The following is a 17,809-nucleotide window of genomic DNA, read 5'->3' as shown; positions in this document are numbered from 1 at the left end:
CCCTTAGTTACATAGAATTCCCTTGGCAGAACCCCTTGTCCCTTGGCAGAACCCCTTAGTTATGCAAACTTGTACTTTCCCTGCCCCGCTCTCCCCCCTTGAGTTTTTCCTATATAAGCCTGTGAAAAATTTGGCTCGAGGTCGATTCTCCTCTACACCATACTTGGTGCATGAGTTTCGACCCCAGAGCTCTGGTCTATGTGCTTTCTTGCTGTTGCTTTATTAAATGTTGCCTTCAACATTTTGAGTTCGGTCTCAGTGTCTTCTTGGGTCCGCGGCTGTCCCGAGGCTTGAGTGAGGGTCTCCCTTCAGGGGTCTTTCAGTCTTATTTCTCCCCCCTCTAGTGAGGTAGACATTCCCCATCACCTAAGCACACACTTCCCTGACTGTCCATGACCTTGGCCCAGTTCCAAGTTGTAGAAGGGTTGTTAAGATGAATTCCGGGCTGGATTTCCATTGCCTTTAGTCTTGCAATGCAAAAATCTGGTACAGTTGTGAGGCATAGACAGTGGCTCCACAAAGTGTCTGGGAGGCATAAGCCTCAGGGCACTCCTCCAAATTTCTGAGTCTTAAAAGACACATCCTTACACTGTGGCTTTCATGTCCAGGTCGTTCTGCTTCCTTGTTTCTTGGGTCCAGGAAACTTCGTGTTTTGCGATGAATTTTGTAAGGTTAAGGACAGATTCCAAAGACTGAACTACCTGTTTCCTCTGCCAGTGCAGTTTCTGCACACCCGATGCATTTGGACATCATCTGCTCTCTTATAATCTGTTCACTGATTACCTCTTTAGACTAGGAATTAAACTTCTCCCCATTGATCAAATCTTGAAAAAGAACTGCTTCAGGAAGAGCCATATTAGGGGGCAGCCACATAGCCAGAAGGGTAGAGAACTGTCTACAATGCAAGACCAACTATTTAGTGGCAGTTCTGGATTTCCCAAATTTTGTGTCCCCCTTCCTGTGTCAGCCAGTTCAGTTTTTATGTTTGAGAAACCACTGGGGTATCAGCACTCCTCCTCGACTCAGTTATTCAACTCTTGCCCCAAACTCAGAATCCACCTTCCCCATGTGTCAGAAACCAGCAGCTGTGAGCCCTCGTTCTGAAGTCAGCACTTATAGTAATTCCTCAGACCAGGAATGCATCTTCTCCAACACTGGTAAAGCCTGTATGGAGCTCTATCCAAAGAATTAAAGATGTAGGGTGCAGAGGCAGCAGAAAAATGAATTGGGGCAGTTATTTTCACCTACATATCTACTGAAGCATAGTCATATTCGTCATGAACTGCCCCTTAAATATAACAGGGTGGTGTCCCTACATCACCCTGGCAAGAAACTGTCAACTGTGGAGAGATACACTTCAGTATCCCATCACATTTAAGAGATTTTTTCCTGTTAACTTCCTGCCTAGTTTGTTAGTTTTTAGGGATGGATTGGGTTGGCATGTAGTTATTGATTGTCAGAGAATATTTCCCTGTCATTCTCTCTCAACTGTAAGGATGGAGATACCAATATCACAGCAATAATATCCTTGCTGCTCTTCATAGTCAGTGGGAGCATATATCATTGGCATCCACATGGTTCCTTGAGAAAACACAGAACAGGAACATGGCCCCCAGCAGGAGGAGAATGATGGAACCAGACAAGGCTCACAGAGCCAGGCAGGACCATTGACATGGACTTAGGTGAAATTACAGGCCACTCACACCAATATGGTGTTTCAGTAACACCAGGCCTGCTGACCACAGCATTGCTTAAAAATACAGCATAGACGACTGATATTTATTAGTTATGGCACTTCTTCTTGGAGAACAGCATGGCCTTAACATTCTCTCTTTCTTCTTTCTTTTTCTGAGTATGGCGATTCCTAGTGTGTGCTAACACACTAGTTTTACTATCACCTATAGTCAATTAATAAGTTGAAGTAATCTTCTATTGTGTTCTTTATACTTTATCCTTAAATCAATAATGCGATTTCTTTTGTGTTTTTGTTGTTGTTGTTGTTTCTTTGGAGACAGGGTTTCTCTGTGTAGCTCTGGCTGTTCTGGAACTCACTTTGTAGACCAGGCTTGCCTCGAACTCAGAAATCTGCCTGCCTCTGCCTCCCGAGGGCAGGGATTGAAGGTGTGTGCCACCACACCTGGATTTTTTTAACACAATAATATACGTCTCTCATACTTTACACTGTGCCACAACATCAAGAAAATTAAAATCTTGGGTACCAGTTCAGAGAAACCAATTCAGTTCCCAATATTTCTGTTCTTTGTCTCTCCACTTTCAGGGCGTCCAGTGCAGCCTCTTCCACACTCTTCTAGACTTATGTGTTCATACATTCACAAATTCACATACTGCTTTCATACACTCAGTTGAGAAGACAGAATGCAGAAGCAGACATTTGTACAGTACAAAGAGTGGAGAAAGTTGGTTGTGTTTTACTACACCTTTAATCTCAGCATTCAGGAGACAAAGGCAGGATCTGGGTGTGAGAGGATAAGGGGAGGGCAAAAGTGAATCATGATCTGCTGTAGGCAGTGGTTTTTGGGGGAGAGAGGAGAAAAGCCCTGAGGGCCAGCAGAATGAATGGAAATATGCAAACTCTGAGGGTGGGAGGTGGGGGACCTTGTAGAAAGTACAAAAGGCCTTGGATGTGAGAGACTCTCAGAACTCAAACGGAGGGATCTTAGATAAAGTCTTCACCAGTAGAGACAGGGAAGTCATAGAGTCCACCTCCAGTAGAAAGACAGGTCATGCAGTGGAGGTATGCTATTGCTATCCCACAGTCAAATACTCTAACCCAGAATTGTTTCTGTCTAACAAACAAACAAAAAAACAAACAAAAATAAAAATAAAAAAACAAAAAAACTGCAGGGACAAAAATGGAGAATGGACTGAGTAAGTGGAGTTCCAGTGACTGGTCCATCTTGGGATCCATGTTAAGAGGAGGCTCCAAGGCCTGACACTATTATTGATGCTATGGAGTGCTTATAGACAGCAGCCTAGCCTGGATGTCATCTGAGTGACCCATCAGCAGTTGACTTAGACTGATATAGGTACTTACACCCACAGATTGGACAGATGCCATGAAACCCTGTGGTTAAATTAGGGATATGTTCAATAATCAGAGGAGGAGGCTAACCCCATAGGATGAGAAGCAGTCTCACCTAACCCAGACCCCTGAGTTCTCTCAGACACTGAACCACCAATCAGGGAGCATACATGGGCAGGCCCTATGCCCCTGACACTTAAACAGCAGAGGACCTCGTAGTCTAGCCTCAGTGGGAGAAGAGAAACCTAACCCAGGAAAGATCCAGGGTGTGGGGAGGCCTGGTTTGGAGGGCATCCTCTTGGATTTGGGGGATGAGGAATGAGGTGAAGAATTGCGGGAGGGGGGACTGGGAAGAAAGCAGTGTTTTGACTGTGAAATAATACAAGTAATGAAATATAAAATAAAAAGAAAGAAAGGATTACAAAGGAAAAAAAAAAGGCATGGGCTTTACCACCAGAGGAGTATCAAATGGCGTGTGAGAATTAAGGATTTGGATATTGCAAGTAGGTGGAGCCAACGTGTGGGAGGAGCATTGGATTCCAAGTTTGGAGAGATATATAAGGGCAGGTCTTCTGAGTAGAATTAAAACAGAAAGAGGATTTAGCAAGTTACAGCAACCGTCTGGATTCCTGGTGAGTTGGTGGGCTGATTGAAATATTTAAGGTTGCTGTGTGAAGGGGATATCATGGTGGAGCCTTTGTAACTTTTTGTAGTTTGTATGGGTTTTTGTTTGGTGACGTCTAAAATTTGCCCTGTGCATAGGCAGAAGATATTTAAAATTCGTAGATTTTTCAAGTCTATCCCGTACATATGAACAGAAAGGACCAGCAAAATGCCTGGATTGGGCAATCTATGAATGAACTTTTAAGAGACCTCTAGGTGCTCTATTCTTCATTTTAGGCAGAGTTCTAAGTCCTGGATTGTATAGAGAGCCCGGCATCAACCGATGGAGAGGCCTGCTTCTAGGACGAAGGTACTGTAGGCATTCTCCAATTCATTTTTTAAACATATATGCAGGACTAGAAAGAACTCACAATAGGACATTGAGAGACCTTGAGATCAATGGAAGCTCCAGATTGGCTAGATCAGGTATAGAGGTGGTATGCTGGCTCAAAAGTTTAACACTCAGGATGGTTTTTGGCTGAGCAGGCCCTTCTTCATCTAGAACGTGTAACCATATTGGTTTGTGGACCACACCTTTAATCCCAGGATTTAGGAACCAATGGCATGTGGGTTTTTGTGATCAAGAGGCCTCACTTGTCTGTATAGTGAGATCCAGGAAGTCAGGGACATGTACATGGACCTTGCTCCAGTCTTAAAAAGAGAAAGATTGGAGAAATTAAGAGGTGACTGCAGTGAGCAGGAATGTGCATGTCCTCTGAGCAGCAGCATGAGAAGAGACCCATTTCTTGAAATGGTGACTAGAGATTAAGGACAAAGTTTTTCTGGATGAAGCCCAAGAGGGGAGTAAATCCTAAAGGATGGGGCAGATGTTTGTTACACACCTTTAATCCTAGCCCTCTGTGGGAAGGAACAAGCAGGTGAGTCCCTATGAGTCCTAGCTCAGACTTGTCTTCATTTTGACTTACACACAGCACAGTTCATACAGAGAAACTCTGTCACAGAAGAAAAGAAGAGAAGTGAAAAAAAAAAAGAAGAGCAAACAAAAAATTGTCTTTCACCTGTTCAGGTTTCCATTAGGTGTTAAGGTGTGGCTACAGACTGGGTGTGGCCACGAGGAGTGAATGTCTGCTGGATGTGAGAGGATGCAAGGTGGAGCTTGTGGGAGGGTCCTATATAGGGAGATTCATTTAAGGCTATTTGACTTTATTGAAGTTCAATAACAGGGGGCATCTGGGTTTGGTGTAAGAGTCTTCTGATGTCCAGGGTAATTAAATCATCAATGCTCTTGGATGGATGAGTGTGGAATGGGATCTATTGGATCTTGCCTGTTCCATGGCCCTTTATTATTTGTTTTGAGACAGATTGTCCTGTAGAAAGGAGGAGAATCTAGGACTCTCCTTTTTTTTTACATTTATGATAATATTCCTTTTTTAAAAAATAAATTTTATTTAATCTTTTTTTAACCTAGATTTTAGGCTAGATTTTATCCCCCTTCTGGTCCACCCACTGACTGTTCTGTATCCCATACCTCTTTTTCCTTCTCCAAAAGGATGTCCCCTATCCCCACCCCCTACCCTACAAGACCTTCCCACTCCCTGGGTCCTCCTGTCTCTTGAGGGTTAGGTGTATCTTCGTTGACTGTGTCCAGAGCCGCAGTCTCCTGCTGAATATGTGTTGGTGGCCTCATATCGTCTGGTTATGCTGCCTTGTTGGTGGCCCTGTTTTTGAGAGATCTTTGGGGTTCAGGTTAGTTGAGACTGCTGGTCTTCCTATAGGGTTGTCCTCCCCCTCAGCTTCTTCCAGCTTTCCCCTAATTCAACCTCAGGGGTCAGCAGCTTTTGTCAATTTGTGGGGTATAAATATCTTCATCTGACTCTTTCATCTGCTTGCTGGGTCTTTTTTGGAGGCAGACATGATAGGCCTCCTTTTTTAACACACCATATTCTCAGTGATAGTGTCAGTTCTTGGTGCCTCCCCTTGAGCTGGATCCCAATTTGGGCCTTGTAACTGGATCCCCTTTTCCTCAGGCTCTTCTCCATTTTTGCTTCTCCAGTGTTCTCAGACAAGAACAAGTCTGTGTCATCTGTGGAATGGCAACACCTTCCCTCACTTGATGCCCTATCTTTCTGCTGGAGGTGGGCTCGACAAGTTCCCCACTGTGGGGCATTTCATCTAAAGTCCCTCCGTTTGAGTCCTAAGATTTTCTCAACTCCCAGGTCTCTGCTATTCTGGAGTGTCCCCCTATGTCCTACCTACCAAGCTTGCCTCTTTCCATTCTTTTGCTGGTCCTCAGGTTTTCAGTCCTGTTCCCCCAACCCAATACTTGATCATGTTCCCCTCTTCCCCTCTCTTTCCCCTTTCCCACCCAGGTCCACCCTTCCACCCCTCCTGTGAATGTTTCTTCTCCCTCCCAAGTGGAATTGAGTCATCCTCACTTTGGCCCTTTGGCTTGTTAAAATTTTTGAGTTTTGTGGATTGTATTCTGGGCATTCTCTCCTTTTTTTTTGGCTAATATCCACATATTAGTGATTACATACCATGCATATCCTGTTGGATCTGAATTATGGCATTCTGGATGATATTTTTTAGTTCCTTCCTTTTTGTTTTGCCTGCAAAACACAGGATGTCCTTATTCTTAATAGCTGAGTAGTATTTTATTGTGTAAATGGACCACATTTTCTGTATCCTTTCTTCTATTGTTGGGCATCTGGGTTGTTTCTAACATCTGACTATCACAAATAAGGTTTTCATGAAAATAGTGGAGCATGTATCCGTGTGTCGTGGTGGGGCATCTTTTAAGTATATGTACAAGATTGGAATAGCTGGATCTTCAAGTAGATCTATTTCCAATTTTCTGAGGAATCTCCAGATTGATTTTCAGAATGGTTGTACCAATTTGCAATCCCAGCAGCAATTGAAGAGTGTTCCTCTCCACATGCTCTGCAACATGTGCTGTAACCTGAGTTTTTGACCTTACCTACTCTGATTGTATAAGGTGGATTCTCAGGGTCGTTTTGATTTGCAATTCCATGATCACTAAGAATTTGAACATTTCTTTAAGTGTTTCTCAGTCATTTCAGATTCCTCTGTTGTGAAATCTCGGTTTAGTTCTATACCTCATTTTTGATTGGGTTGTTCACTTTTTCTGGTGGTTAGCTTCTTGAGTTCGTTTATATTTTGGATATTAGCCGTCTATTGGATATGGTGTTAGTGAAGTTTTTTCCCCCCAATTTGTAGGTTGCCGATTTGTCCTATTGACTATGTCCTTCGACTTACAGAAGATTTCCAGTTTCAAGAGGTCCTATTTGCCAATTCTTGATCTTAGAGCCTGAGCCATTGGAGTTCTGTGTAGGAATTTTTCTTCTGTGCCAATGAGTTCAAGGCTTTCTCACTTTCTTTTCAATTAGATACAGTGTGTTTGGTTTTATGTGGAGGTGCTTGACCTACTTGGACTTGAGGTTTGTGCATGGTGACAAATATGTATCTATTTTCCTTTTCCACATACAGACTGCCAGTTACTCCAGGATCATTTATTGAAGTTGCTTTCATTTTTCTCCATGTTTATTTTTGGGTTCTTTGTTAACGATCAAGTGTCCATAAGTGTGTGGTTTCATTTCTGGGGCTTCAGTTCTATTCCATTGATCAACATGTATGGCTCTGTACCAATACCATGCAGTTTTTATCACTATTGCTCTGTAGTATAGCTTGAGGTCAGGGATGATGATTCCCCCAGAAGTTCTTTCATTTTTAAGAATTGTTTGAGAATTTCCCTGTCTATTTGTTTGAAGAATTGTGTTGGGATTTTGATGGGTAGTGAATTGAATCTATAGAATGCCTTTGGTAGGATAGCCCTTTTTACTCTGTTAATTCTTCCAATCCATAAGCATGGGAGATTTCTCCATTTTCTGAGATCTTCTTTGATTTTTTTCTTGAGAGACTTGAAATTATTGCCATACAAATCTTTCAGATGTTTGGTTACTTACTCCAAGATATTTTATATTACTTGTGTCTGATGTGAAGGGTGTTGATTCTCTAATTTCTTTCTCAGCCTGTTTATCATCAGCATAAAGGAAGGCTTATGATTTATTTCAATTAATTTCTTATCCAGTCACTTTAACTAAGTTTATCAGCTGTAGAAGTTCTCTGGTATTATTTTTGGGGTCATTCATGTATACTGTCACACCTTCTGCAAAGAGTGATAACTTTAATTCCTCTTTGCCAATTTTGTATCCTCTTTATCCATTTTGGTTGTCTTATTGTTCTAGCTAGAACTTTGAGTACCATATTGAATACATATTCAGAAGGTGTGCATCATTCTCTTGTTCCTGATTTTAGTGGAAGCACTTTCAAGTATCTCTCCATTTAATTTGATATTGGTTGTTGATTTGCAGTAAATTGCTTCTATTATATTTAGGAATGGGTCTTGAATTCCTGATCTGTCCAATAATTTAAACATGAAGGTGTGTTGTATTTTTTCAAATTCTTTTGGGTATCTAAAGAGCTTATCATCTGATTTTTTTTCTTTGAGTTTGTTTAAATAGTAGTATACATTAATGGATTTTCACATATTGAACCAACCTTACATCCCAGGGCTGAAGCCTACTTGTTCATGGTAGGTGAAGGTTTTGATGTGTTCGTGGATTGAGTTTACTAGAATTTTATTGAATAATTTTGCACAGTTATTCAGAAGCAAAATTGGTCTGAATGAAGTTCTTTTTTTTAATGTATGTCTTTGTGTGGTTTATGTATCAGAGTAATCAGCTTCCTAGAATGAGTTCTGTAGTATTCCTTCTATTTTATTTTATGGAATACTTTGAGGAATATTGTTATTAGTTCTTCTTTGAATGTCTGGTAGACTTCTGGGCTAAAGCCATCTGACCCTTGGCTTTTATTGGTTGGGAGATTTTAATGACTTCTTCTTTCTCCTTAGGGTATGTGGGCCTGTCTAGTGGTTTACTTGCTCTTGATTTAACTTTGAAATGTGGTATCTGTCTAGAAAACTATCCATTTCATCTAGATTTTCCAGTTTTGTTGAGTATGGTCATTTGTAGTAGGATCTGATGACTTTTTGAATTTCCTCAGTTTCTGTTATGTATCCCTTTTCATTTCTGATTTTGTTAATTTGAAAACTGTCTCTGTGCCCTTTGTTCGTCTTGCTAGGGGTTTACCTATCTTGTCTAATCTCTCAAACAACCAGCTTTTTTTTTTTTAAGATTCTTTGAATCATTCTCTTTGTTTCTCTTTATTTGATTTCCACCCTGTTTGTGACCATTTCCTAGAGCTCTGAGCTGTGCTTTTAGGTTGCTGGTGTAGGATCTCTCCAGTTTCTTTTCCAGGGCACTTAACGTTATGAATTTTCCTCTTAGTACTATTTCATTGTGTTCCATAATTTGGGTATTTTGTCTCATCATTTTCTTTTTCTTTTTCTTTTTCTTTTTCGTTTTCTTTTTCTTTTTCTTTTTCTTTTCTCTTTCTTTCTTCCTTCCTTCCTTCCTTCCTTCCTTTCTTTCTTTCTTTTTTTTTTTTTTTTTTTTGGAGTCAGGGTTTCTCTGTGTCGCTCTGGCTGTCCTGGAACTCACTTTGTAGACCAGGCTGGCCTTCAACTCAGAAATCTGCCTGCCTCTGCCTCCCATGTGCTGGGATTAATGGCATGGTCCACCACCACTGGCTCCATCATTTTCATTGAATTTTTGAAATCTGTAAATTCTTCCTTCCTTCCTTCCTTCCTTCCTTCCTTCCTTCCTTCCTTCCTTCCTCCCTCCCTCCCTCCCTCCCTCCCTGCCTGCCTTCCTTCCTGCCTTCCTGCCTTCCTGCCTTCCTGCCTTCCTGCCTTCCTGCCTGCCTTCCTGCCTTCCTGCCTGCCTGCCTGCCTTCCTGCCTTCCTGCCTTCCTGCCTTCCTGCCTGCCTGCCTGCCTGCCTGCCTTCCTGCCTTCCTGCCTTCCTCTCTCTCCCTCTCTCTTCCTTTCTTTTTTCTTTCTCCCCTGACTTTATTATCACTGAGTAGAAACTTGTTCAGTTTCCATGTATATGTGGGATTTCTGCTGGTTTTGTTGTTATTGAAGAACAGTTTTTGGTTAATGATCTGATAGGATACATAGAATTATTTCAATCTTTTTGTATTGGTTGAAACTTGTTTTGTGACCAAGTATGTGGTCAGTTTTGGAGAAGGTACCATCAGGTGCTGAGAAGAATGTGTATTCTTTTGTTTTAGGATGAAATGTGCTATAGAAATCTGTCAAATTCATTTGGTTCATAACCTCTCTTAGTTTCACTGTGTCTGTTTAGTTTCTGTTTCAATGACTTATCCATTGGTGAGAGCGGGTGTTGAAGTGTCCCACTATTATTGTGTGCGGTTCAAAGTGTGTTTTGAGCTTTTGTAAAGTTTCTTTCTATCAATGAGGATGTGATTTCCTATGGGGCATAGATGTTCATATTGAGACTTTCACTTCGTGGATTTTTCCTTTGATGAATAGAAGTGTCCTTTCTCATCTTTCTTGATAATTTTGGTTGAAAGTCTATTTCATTGGCTATTAGAATGGCAATGCCAACTTGTTTCTTGGGACCATTTGCTTGGAAGAACTTTTTCCAACCTTTTCGTTTGAGGTAGTGACTGTATTTGTTATTGAGGTAGGTTTCTTGAATGCAAGGAAATGTTGGATCTTGTTCTCATATCCAGTCTGTTAGCTTTATGTTCTTTTATAGATGAGTTTAGTTCATTAATATTGAAAAATATTAAAGACAAATGATTGGTAGTCCCTGTTATGTTTGGTTTTTGTAGCTGGCATTATGTGCATGTGGTTCTCTCCTTTTGGCTTTTTATAAAGATGATTATTATCTTGTTTTTTTCTCTTTGGTGTATGTACCCTCCTTGTGCTGGAGTTTTCCTTCTAGAATCCTCTGTAGGGCTCGATTGGTAAATAGATATTGTCAGAATTTTGTTTTGTCTTGGAGTATTTTGGTTTCATCATGTATGCTGATTGAGAGTTTTGCTGGATATGGTAGCATGGGCTGGCATTTCTGTTTTCTTAGAGTGTACATGACCTCTGTCCAGGCTCTTCTGGCTTTTAGTGTTTCTGTTGAGAATTCTGGTGTAATTCTTATAGGTCTGCCTTTATATGCTACTTGGCTCTTTTATTGTGAGTAGAGGAATTACATTTGTGGTCTCATCTGTTTGTTTTTTTCCTCATTTCCTGTATGCTTATGGGCATCTCTTTATTTAGTTTAGGGAAGTTTTCTTCTATAAGTTTGTTGAGGATGTTTGCTGGCCATTGGAGGTGGGATTCTTCAGTCTCGTCTCTACCTATTATTCCTAGGTTTTGTCTTTTCATTGTGTCCTGGGTTTCCTGGATGTTTTGGGTTAGGATATTTTCATGTTTTGAATTTTCATTGACAGTTGTGTCAATCTCTTCTATGGTATCTTTTACACCTGAATTTCTCTCTTCTATCTCTTGTATTCTGTTGCTTATGCTTACATCTCTAATTCTTGACCTCTTTCCTAGGTTTTTCATTTCAAGGGTTGCCTCAATTTGTGTTTTCATTATTGTCTGTACTTCCACTTTTAGGTCTTGGACTGCTTTAAACAAATCTTTCACCTGTTGGCTTGTGTTTTCCTATATATCTCATGGGATTTATTGTTTCTTCATTAAGTGCTTCTACCTGTTTACCTGTGCTTTCCTGTATTTCTTTCAGTGAGTAATTTATATCCTCCTTAATATAATCTATTATCTTCATGAGATAGGATTTTAGGACAGAGTCCTGATTTTCGTATATATTGGCATATCCAGGGCTTGCTCATATGGGAGAACTGGGTTCTTTCTGATGATGCCAATGTAGACTGGATTCTGTTTCATATGACCTTGCACTTGGCTATTGACATATGGTTATTCCTAGTGTTTGATGGCCTGGTTGCCTCTGTCTGGATGGAGCCTACCTCTTTTGTCCCTGGCCTGCTTCAGGTCACCTGGTAGGCCAGTGGCCTTGACTGCAGCAAATGTCCTGTGGTGCCTTCTGACTGTGGGGTCTTCAGAGGGACATGCACACTGGTGACTTTTTGCCCTGGCTGCAGTTGTCTTTTTGGATGCCTTTGAACTGTGGGATTTTCAGAGGGACAGAGAAGCTTCTGATATGTTGCCCTGGCTGCAGGAGATCTACTAGGAGGCATTCAGACTGTTGGTTCTTCAGAGGATTTGTCAAGGTGTTGCCCTACCTGTAGCTGTTCTTTCTCCAGGGAGGCCTAAGTATTGTGAGTTCTGGTTCCCTGTGTGAAGCAGAACTTTAGGGAGGCTTTCAGAAGTTTGGTACAGTTCCTGATGATCTTCTGGGAAGTCTTCAGACTTTGGTGTCAGTTGTCCAGTTGCCTTGTTTGTAGAAGAACTCCTGGCATATGATTAGTCCGTTGGTGTCAGTGGCAGGGTGTGAGCACAATGCCTGGGATTACTTCAGGCTGTGTTTGTTCAGGGGTGGGTTGCAGACGAGCTGGTTATCAGTTGTTTTGTGTGCAGTTGAACTTCTGAGATGTCTTTAGGCTGTGGTGTCTTCAGTAGAGCAGACAAGATGGTGAGCAGTTACCCAGCATGCACAGGAACTCTTGGGATGCCTTCAGGCTCTGTTTTTTCACGGAAGGGGCAGACTAGCTGGTAGTCTGCCGTAGCAGAAGTTGCCAGCCAGAATGGCAGGATCTAGGACATTTAAACATAGGGGGAGAACATCCAATTGCCAGCCCATCTCAACTGAACATCTCTTATTAATACTGGTGCTAAATGCATATTTATTGTAATACTGAAAATACTTTTAAGATTGGGAAACAGAGGCAGTTGTTCAGAAAGAATGAGGGTCCTGATGGATTCCTGCTCTAAAATGCCCACAACAAATGCTGGGTAGGTGTGATGGGTAAATGGGTGCTCTCTTGAGCTTTTCTATTGTGTTTCCTTTTACCAGGTTCTCCAGTACAGGAACATACTCCAATAAGTTCTGAACACACACATGGCCGAAGGCCCCTCCTTGCATCCAAAACTCCAAGTGGCTTCGAATATACCCATAGAACTCAGTTTCCAAATACCTCAAGACCCTGCAAGGAACTTAGCTTTTCAAATGTGTCAGAATCCCCTAGTGACCCCAGGAAGTACAATGCAATCAAGTCTTTCAGTCCCTGAAAGGAACCTACTTCAGCAAGAGTCTCAAGGACCATCAAGACAATCAGGTATCCAAATGAAACCAGGTGCTTTAATGGGCCCTGGTTTACCAACTCTGAGAAGACTCTCGGGGCATCCATGTCATTAGATACCTTCAAGACCCTCAGTGAAATCTTGTTTCCATCTTCCCATAGGTCGTATGCCACAGTCAGATAAAAATGTTAACAAACAAACTGGCCCTATGGCTTCAAGAAAGTTTCGAAAAGAACGCACTGTGTACTCCAAAGAACAGCAGTGCCTGCTGCAAAAACATTTTGATGAGTGCCAGTACCCAAACGAGAAGAAAATTGTGGAGCTGGCACTATCAGTTGGTGTTACAAAGAGGGAGATCAAGGTTAGTTTCTCTCTCTTTCCTCAGTCCAACAGCAACAATGTCCGCTTTCTCATTAGGAACTTGTATTGTGTTCTTCTGAAAGGCATAGGGGAGAGTGGACAAATATAGGTGGTGGATATTGATGCATCCATTGCTGGGCCTCACATTCTCCTGTAACCAGGTACCAGTATCAAAGAACATTATTCCCATGTAGGTCTCAGTGACCTAGATATCAGATATCCTACTAAAACACAGGGCATACTAGCTCAATATCCCCGTTTTTTGTTTGTTTGTTTGTTTTTGTTTTTTTGTTTTTGTTTTTGATGTCCGTTCATACACAGTCTACCTTACTACAATCTCCTAGGGATCTTGAGTCTATGCTTTCTGTTGCTGACTTGTGAAGTATTGTTATAGAAACTCTGATTCAAAAGTTTCACCTTGTGGTTTATTTGGGGGCAAAGAGGTATTCTTTTGATGTTTGCTTTGTTTTTCAGATCTGGTTCAAGAACAACCGAGCTAAGTACAGGCGGATGAAGCTCCAGAATATTAAACAAGCACTGCCAGAGACAAATGAAAGCTCTAAAGCGGTTTCTGAGTCAACCCATTTTCCTGGTTCCATACCTGTTGTTGCCTCGGACAATGGAGAGTCCATGTGTTCAGGCACACTTGGTGAGGATTCCATTCCCAAACTCAACTGCAGCCAGGAATCTTCCCTGCATTGTTTTCAGGCCTGTGATGGGGACATGTGTTGTCCACAAGAATACCAAGAATACCAAGAATACCTGCTTGATGGCCATGCCCCTGTTACAGCTTGGAACTCTGGTCAATCAGCAGCATTTGAATCTCAAACTGACTTAGCAGTAGCTGAAGTTCCAGTAGGCCTGGCATATGCCGCCCAAGCCCCAGAGGATGCTCACAATTCAGGTCCATGTGAAGATGAGCTCTGGCAAAGGATCCTTGAAGACTTGGATACATCAGATGACTGGCTTACTCTGAGAAACCTCTCTACTCCAGTTTACACCACTGAGGTCCTTGACCAGTCCAAGCCTTACAGCCATGAAGAAGTGTGTTATACACACCTTTAGTGTCAGTATTTGGAGAAATTTTTATTTTATTTTTTTATTGGGTATTTATTTCATTTACATTTCCAATGCTATCCCAAAAGACCCCCCTACCCTCCCCCCTTCCCCTCCCACTTCTTGGCCCTGGTGTTCCCCTGTACTGAGGCAGATAAGTTTGCACGACCGATGAGTGTAATCACTTTGAGAGCACATAATCGGAGTCCATTGGTAGAAAATGATACTTTGTTTAGTATATATTTGGGGTGGCTATGAATTCATGCAATATAGGGACTCGCTATCAAGTGTAACTCCAATTATATGATTACCTATGCTCTCTTCTTGCTTCAGAGGTCACTACATGCAACAGAAACCCTCATATACATGCAGAACTTGCAATCATATGATAGAAAAGCAATACATCTGATAAATAAATACTGTGAGTCAACTCCCCACAGAACTATATCTCATTTCTTATGTACAAAATAGTTTTGTTTATTTTCAGCACTAATAGCTATTATATGTGAATAGAGGTAAGAGGAAAATTGGCAGGGATTATTATTCTCTTTCATCCTTGTTAGTTTCAAGGCTGGAACACAAGGTCAGGCATTGTAGGAACATGATTGTCCACAAGAGCCGAGCCACCTACAGGGCCCTTCTTCACTGCTGCTTTTTACTTTGATAATGGGTCTCACTGACCTGCCAAGCCTGCCTGGATTTGCCTTCTGGCTTCCTCAGCCTGGAGTGGCTGGCCTTCCAGATCTGAACACCAACCTGCTATTTGAGGAATAACCCCATTATTTCTTTTTTAAAAATTTTCTTCCTTTTCCCTTTATTTATATATTTATTTACACTCCAGCTTTATTCCCCCCAGCCACCATCCACCCTCTGACTGTTTCACATCCCATAGCTCCTCCCCACCCCACAGTCTCCACAATGATGTCCCCACCACTCACCCTGGATCCATCCAGACCTCTAAACTCCCTGGGACCTCCAGTCTCTTGAGGATTATGTTCACCTTCTCTGAACCTAGACTCAGCAGTAACCTCTGCTGCATATGTGTTGGGAGCTTCATATAAGCTGGTGTAACCTGCCTGATTGGTGGTCCAGTGCTTGAGAGATCTTGGAGGTCCAGGTTAATTGAGATTGCTGGTCCTCCTACAGGTTCTCACTTCTCAGTTTCTTCCAGCTTTTCCCTAATTCAACCACAGGGGTCAGCAGCTTCTGTCCATTGGTTGGGTGCAAATATCTGTATCTGACTCTTTCAGTTGCTTGTTGGGTCTTTTGGAGGGCAGTCATGATAGGTCCTTTTGTGTGAGTGCTCCATAGCCTCATTAATCCTGTCAGGCTTTGGGGCCTCCCCTTGAGCTGTAGCTTACTTTGGGCCTGTTGCTGAACCTTCTTTTCCTCAGTCTCCTCTTCATTTCCATCTGTGAAATTCTGCTTAGGGGGAGATCAGCCTGTCTCCCACTCTCTCTTACTGCGGCATAGTTTGCAGTGCTCCCAGGAGATCTGCTACACCCCAGGCAAACAGGAGGTAGGGTCCAAACAGAGACATCTAGAAATTCCAAACTTATCGGGCACAATGAAAGCAGTGCCAAGGGAAAAAGCCATAGCTCCTAGTTCCCATGTAAGGAAACTGGAGAGATCCTACCAACTCCACTATTTCTTTAGTACCTGTGCTAGGTTTCTCCCCACCAGCAGTGCATAAATGTTCCTCCTTGCTGACAACTTCTCCATCATTTATTTTCATTGGTTTTATTGATCTTTGCCATTCTGACAAGGTAAGATAAACTGTCATTTAGTTATAATTTGCTTTGTTCTGATTGCTAAATATGGTGTAGTTTGCTTGTTTGTTATTTTGGTACGATGCCTTTCTATTAAAAGTCCCGGAGGTACTGGACCTCTTTTGGTAAGTCAGGTTGGAATGAATTTCACAATGGTCCTCCTGTCCATATCTCCTAAGACCTAGGATAAATGCTATGTTTTTAACAATCCCGGCGTGTTTAACATTTATTAAAGGGTTTCTCTGGGATTTTGTTTATCTTTTAATAATTTCCCTTTAGTTCTATACATTTTAAAAATCTGATTACTGATTTTCTTGGTTTTACTTTATTTATTGTTGTTTTGTTGTTTGTTTTGGGACAGGGTTTTTCCTGTACGAGCCATAGCTCTCCTGGCCTTTCCCTTTTTAGATCAGCCTGAGCTTGCCTTCTGAATGCTGGGATTAAAGGCACGCACCATCAGGCATGGGTTGCTTAGGTTTGAAACTTAGTTTGTCTTTGTACCCCTGGCTTTTCTAGGCATTTTAATTAGATCAGGATGGCTTGGAACTCATAGAGATCTACTTGCCTCTGCCTCCACACATACTATGATGGCTACTTGTTCTTAGTCCCCATTTTAAAAGATGTTTTGTATATTCTAATCATTACCCCTCTGCTATTGTTGTATCAGCTAGTAAAAACCCTGAAGAGACCACCAGGAATCAAAACATGCTGTAATTGCATGAGGGTCTTTATTCCAGCTCAAGCTTGGGCCACCAACCTTCCTGAGTGAACCCCCAGGTCTAAGTGAAAGCATTTTATAAAGGAAAGAAAAACCACAAGCTGGGTTTGCAAGCCTTGGCATTATATGAGAGGGTAAAGGAAGGACATCCTTCAAATATGATAATGTTGGTCAGATATTGAGACAGAACCGTGCAGCTGGAAAGAAACCTTTCTGACCTGGAAAAAGGAACTTGTGCTATCAGAAGCTGGTGTATTTTTACAACTGACCACAGATGTATGGGAGCACTTCCTTGCCATTCTCTCATGGTTAATTAGTGGAGCATTTATTTATTTTTTTGACAGTTCCTGTGGTGTTTTTTCAAATAATAAATTCTTTTTTATTAGGTATTTTCTTCATTTACATTTCTAATACTACCTCAGAAGTCCCCCAAACCCGCCCTTCCTAATCCCCTCCCGCCCCCACTCCCACTTCTTGGCCCAGGCGTTCCCCTGTACTTAGGCATATAAAGTTTGCAAGACATTTCATAAAAACAGACACATTTATCAGTTAGATTAAACTTAATACATGCACATAAACACATGCATATATCAATTCCTTATTTTTTGATGAAGAAGATAACAATTCACACCTAGTGAGTAGACATCACCATGTGCTTGTCAGACTAGATATCTCCATGTAGAATAAAAAAAGTAGATCCATAGTTATCACCCTGCATGAAACTCAAGTCCAAGAGGATTATAAACCTCAACATAATACCAGATACAGTGAGCTTGATATAAAGTTGGGAAGAGATGTTGTTGAAAACTGCCCCCTTCCTAGCATAGCTGTAGCCACTTTGTTCCATTCCTGCCAGCTTTTTCATATTGTTTCTGTAACATTCCTGTCAGGAATATTTCTCTTAGCTTGTTAGGTCAAAGTTTCATATGGTAGCTCTTGTTTCATCTTCTATACTTTACTGTTTTTCAATGTTACCTCTTAGAAGCCTAGTAAAAGAGAGAAATGGTGTGGATCCTGTTGGAAGAGGAGGGAAAAAGAAGTGGGAGCAGTAGAGGGAAGGAAATTTCTTTTCAG

At 41.6% G+C, this 17,809-nt stretch overlaps 2 pseudogenes; both read left to right on the top strand.

Annotated features, from left to right (window-relative positions):
* Window positions 814-1,210, top strand: Obox4-ps5 (oocyte specific homeobox 4, pseudogene 5; annotated as a pseudogene).
* Window positions 3,628-14,684, top strand: Obox3-ps2 (oocyte specific homeobox 3, pseudogene 2; annotated as a pseudogene).

Source organism: Mus musculus, chromosome 7 (assembly GCF_000001635.26).
Source record: "Mus musculus strain C57BL/6J chromosome 7, GRCm38.p6 C57BL/6J".
NCBI lineage: Eukaryota > Metazoa > Chordata > Mammalia > Rodentia > Muridae > Mus > Mus musculus.
Note: the sequence above shows the minus strand (reverse complement) of the source record. Positions and strands in the feature narration are given on the sequence as shown.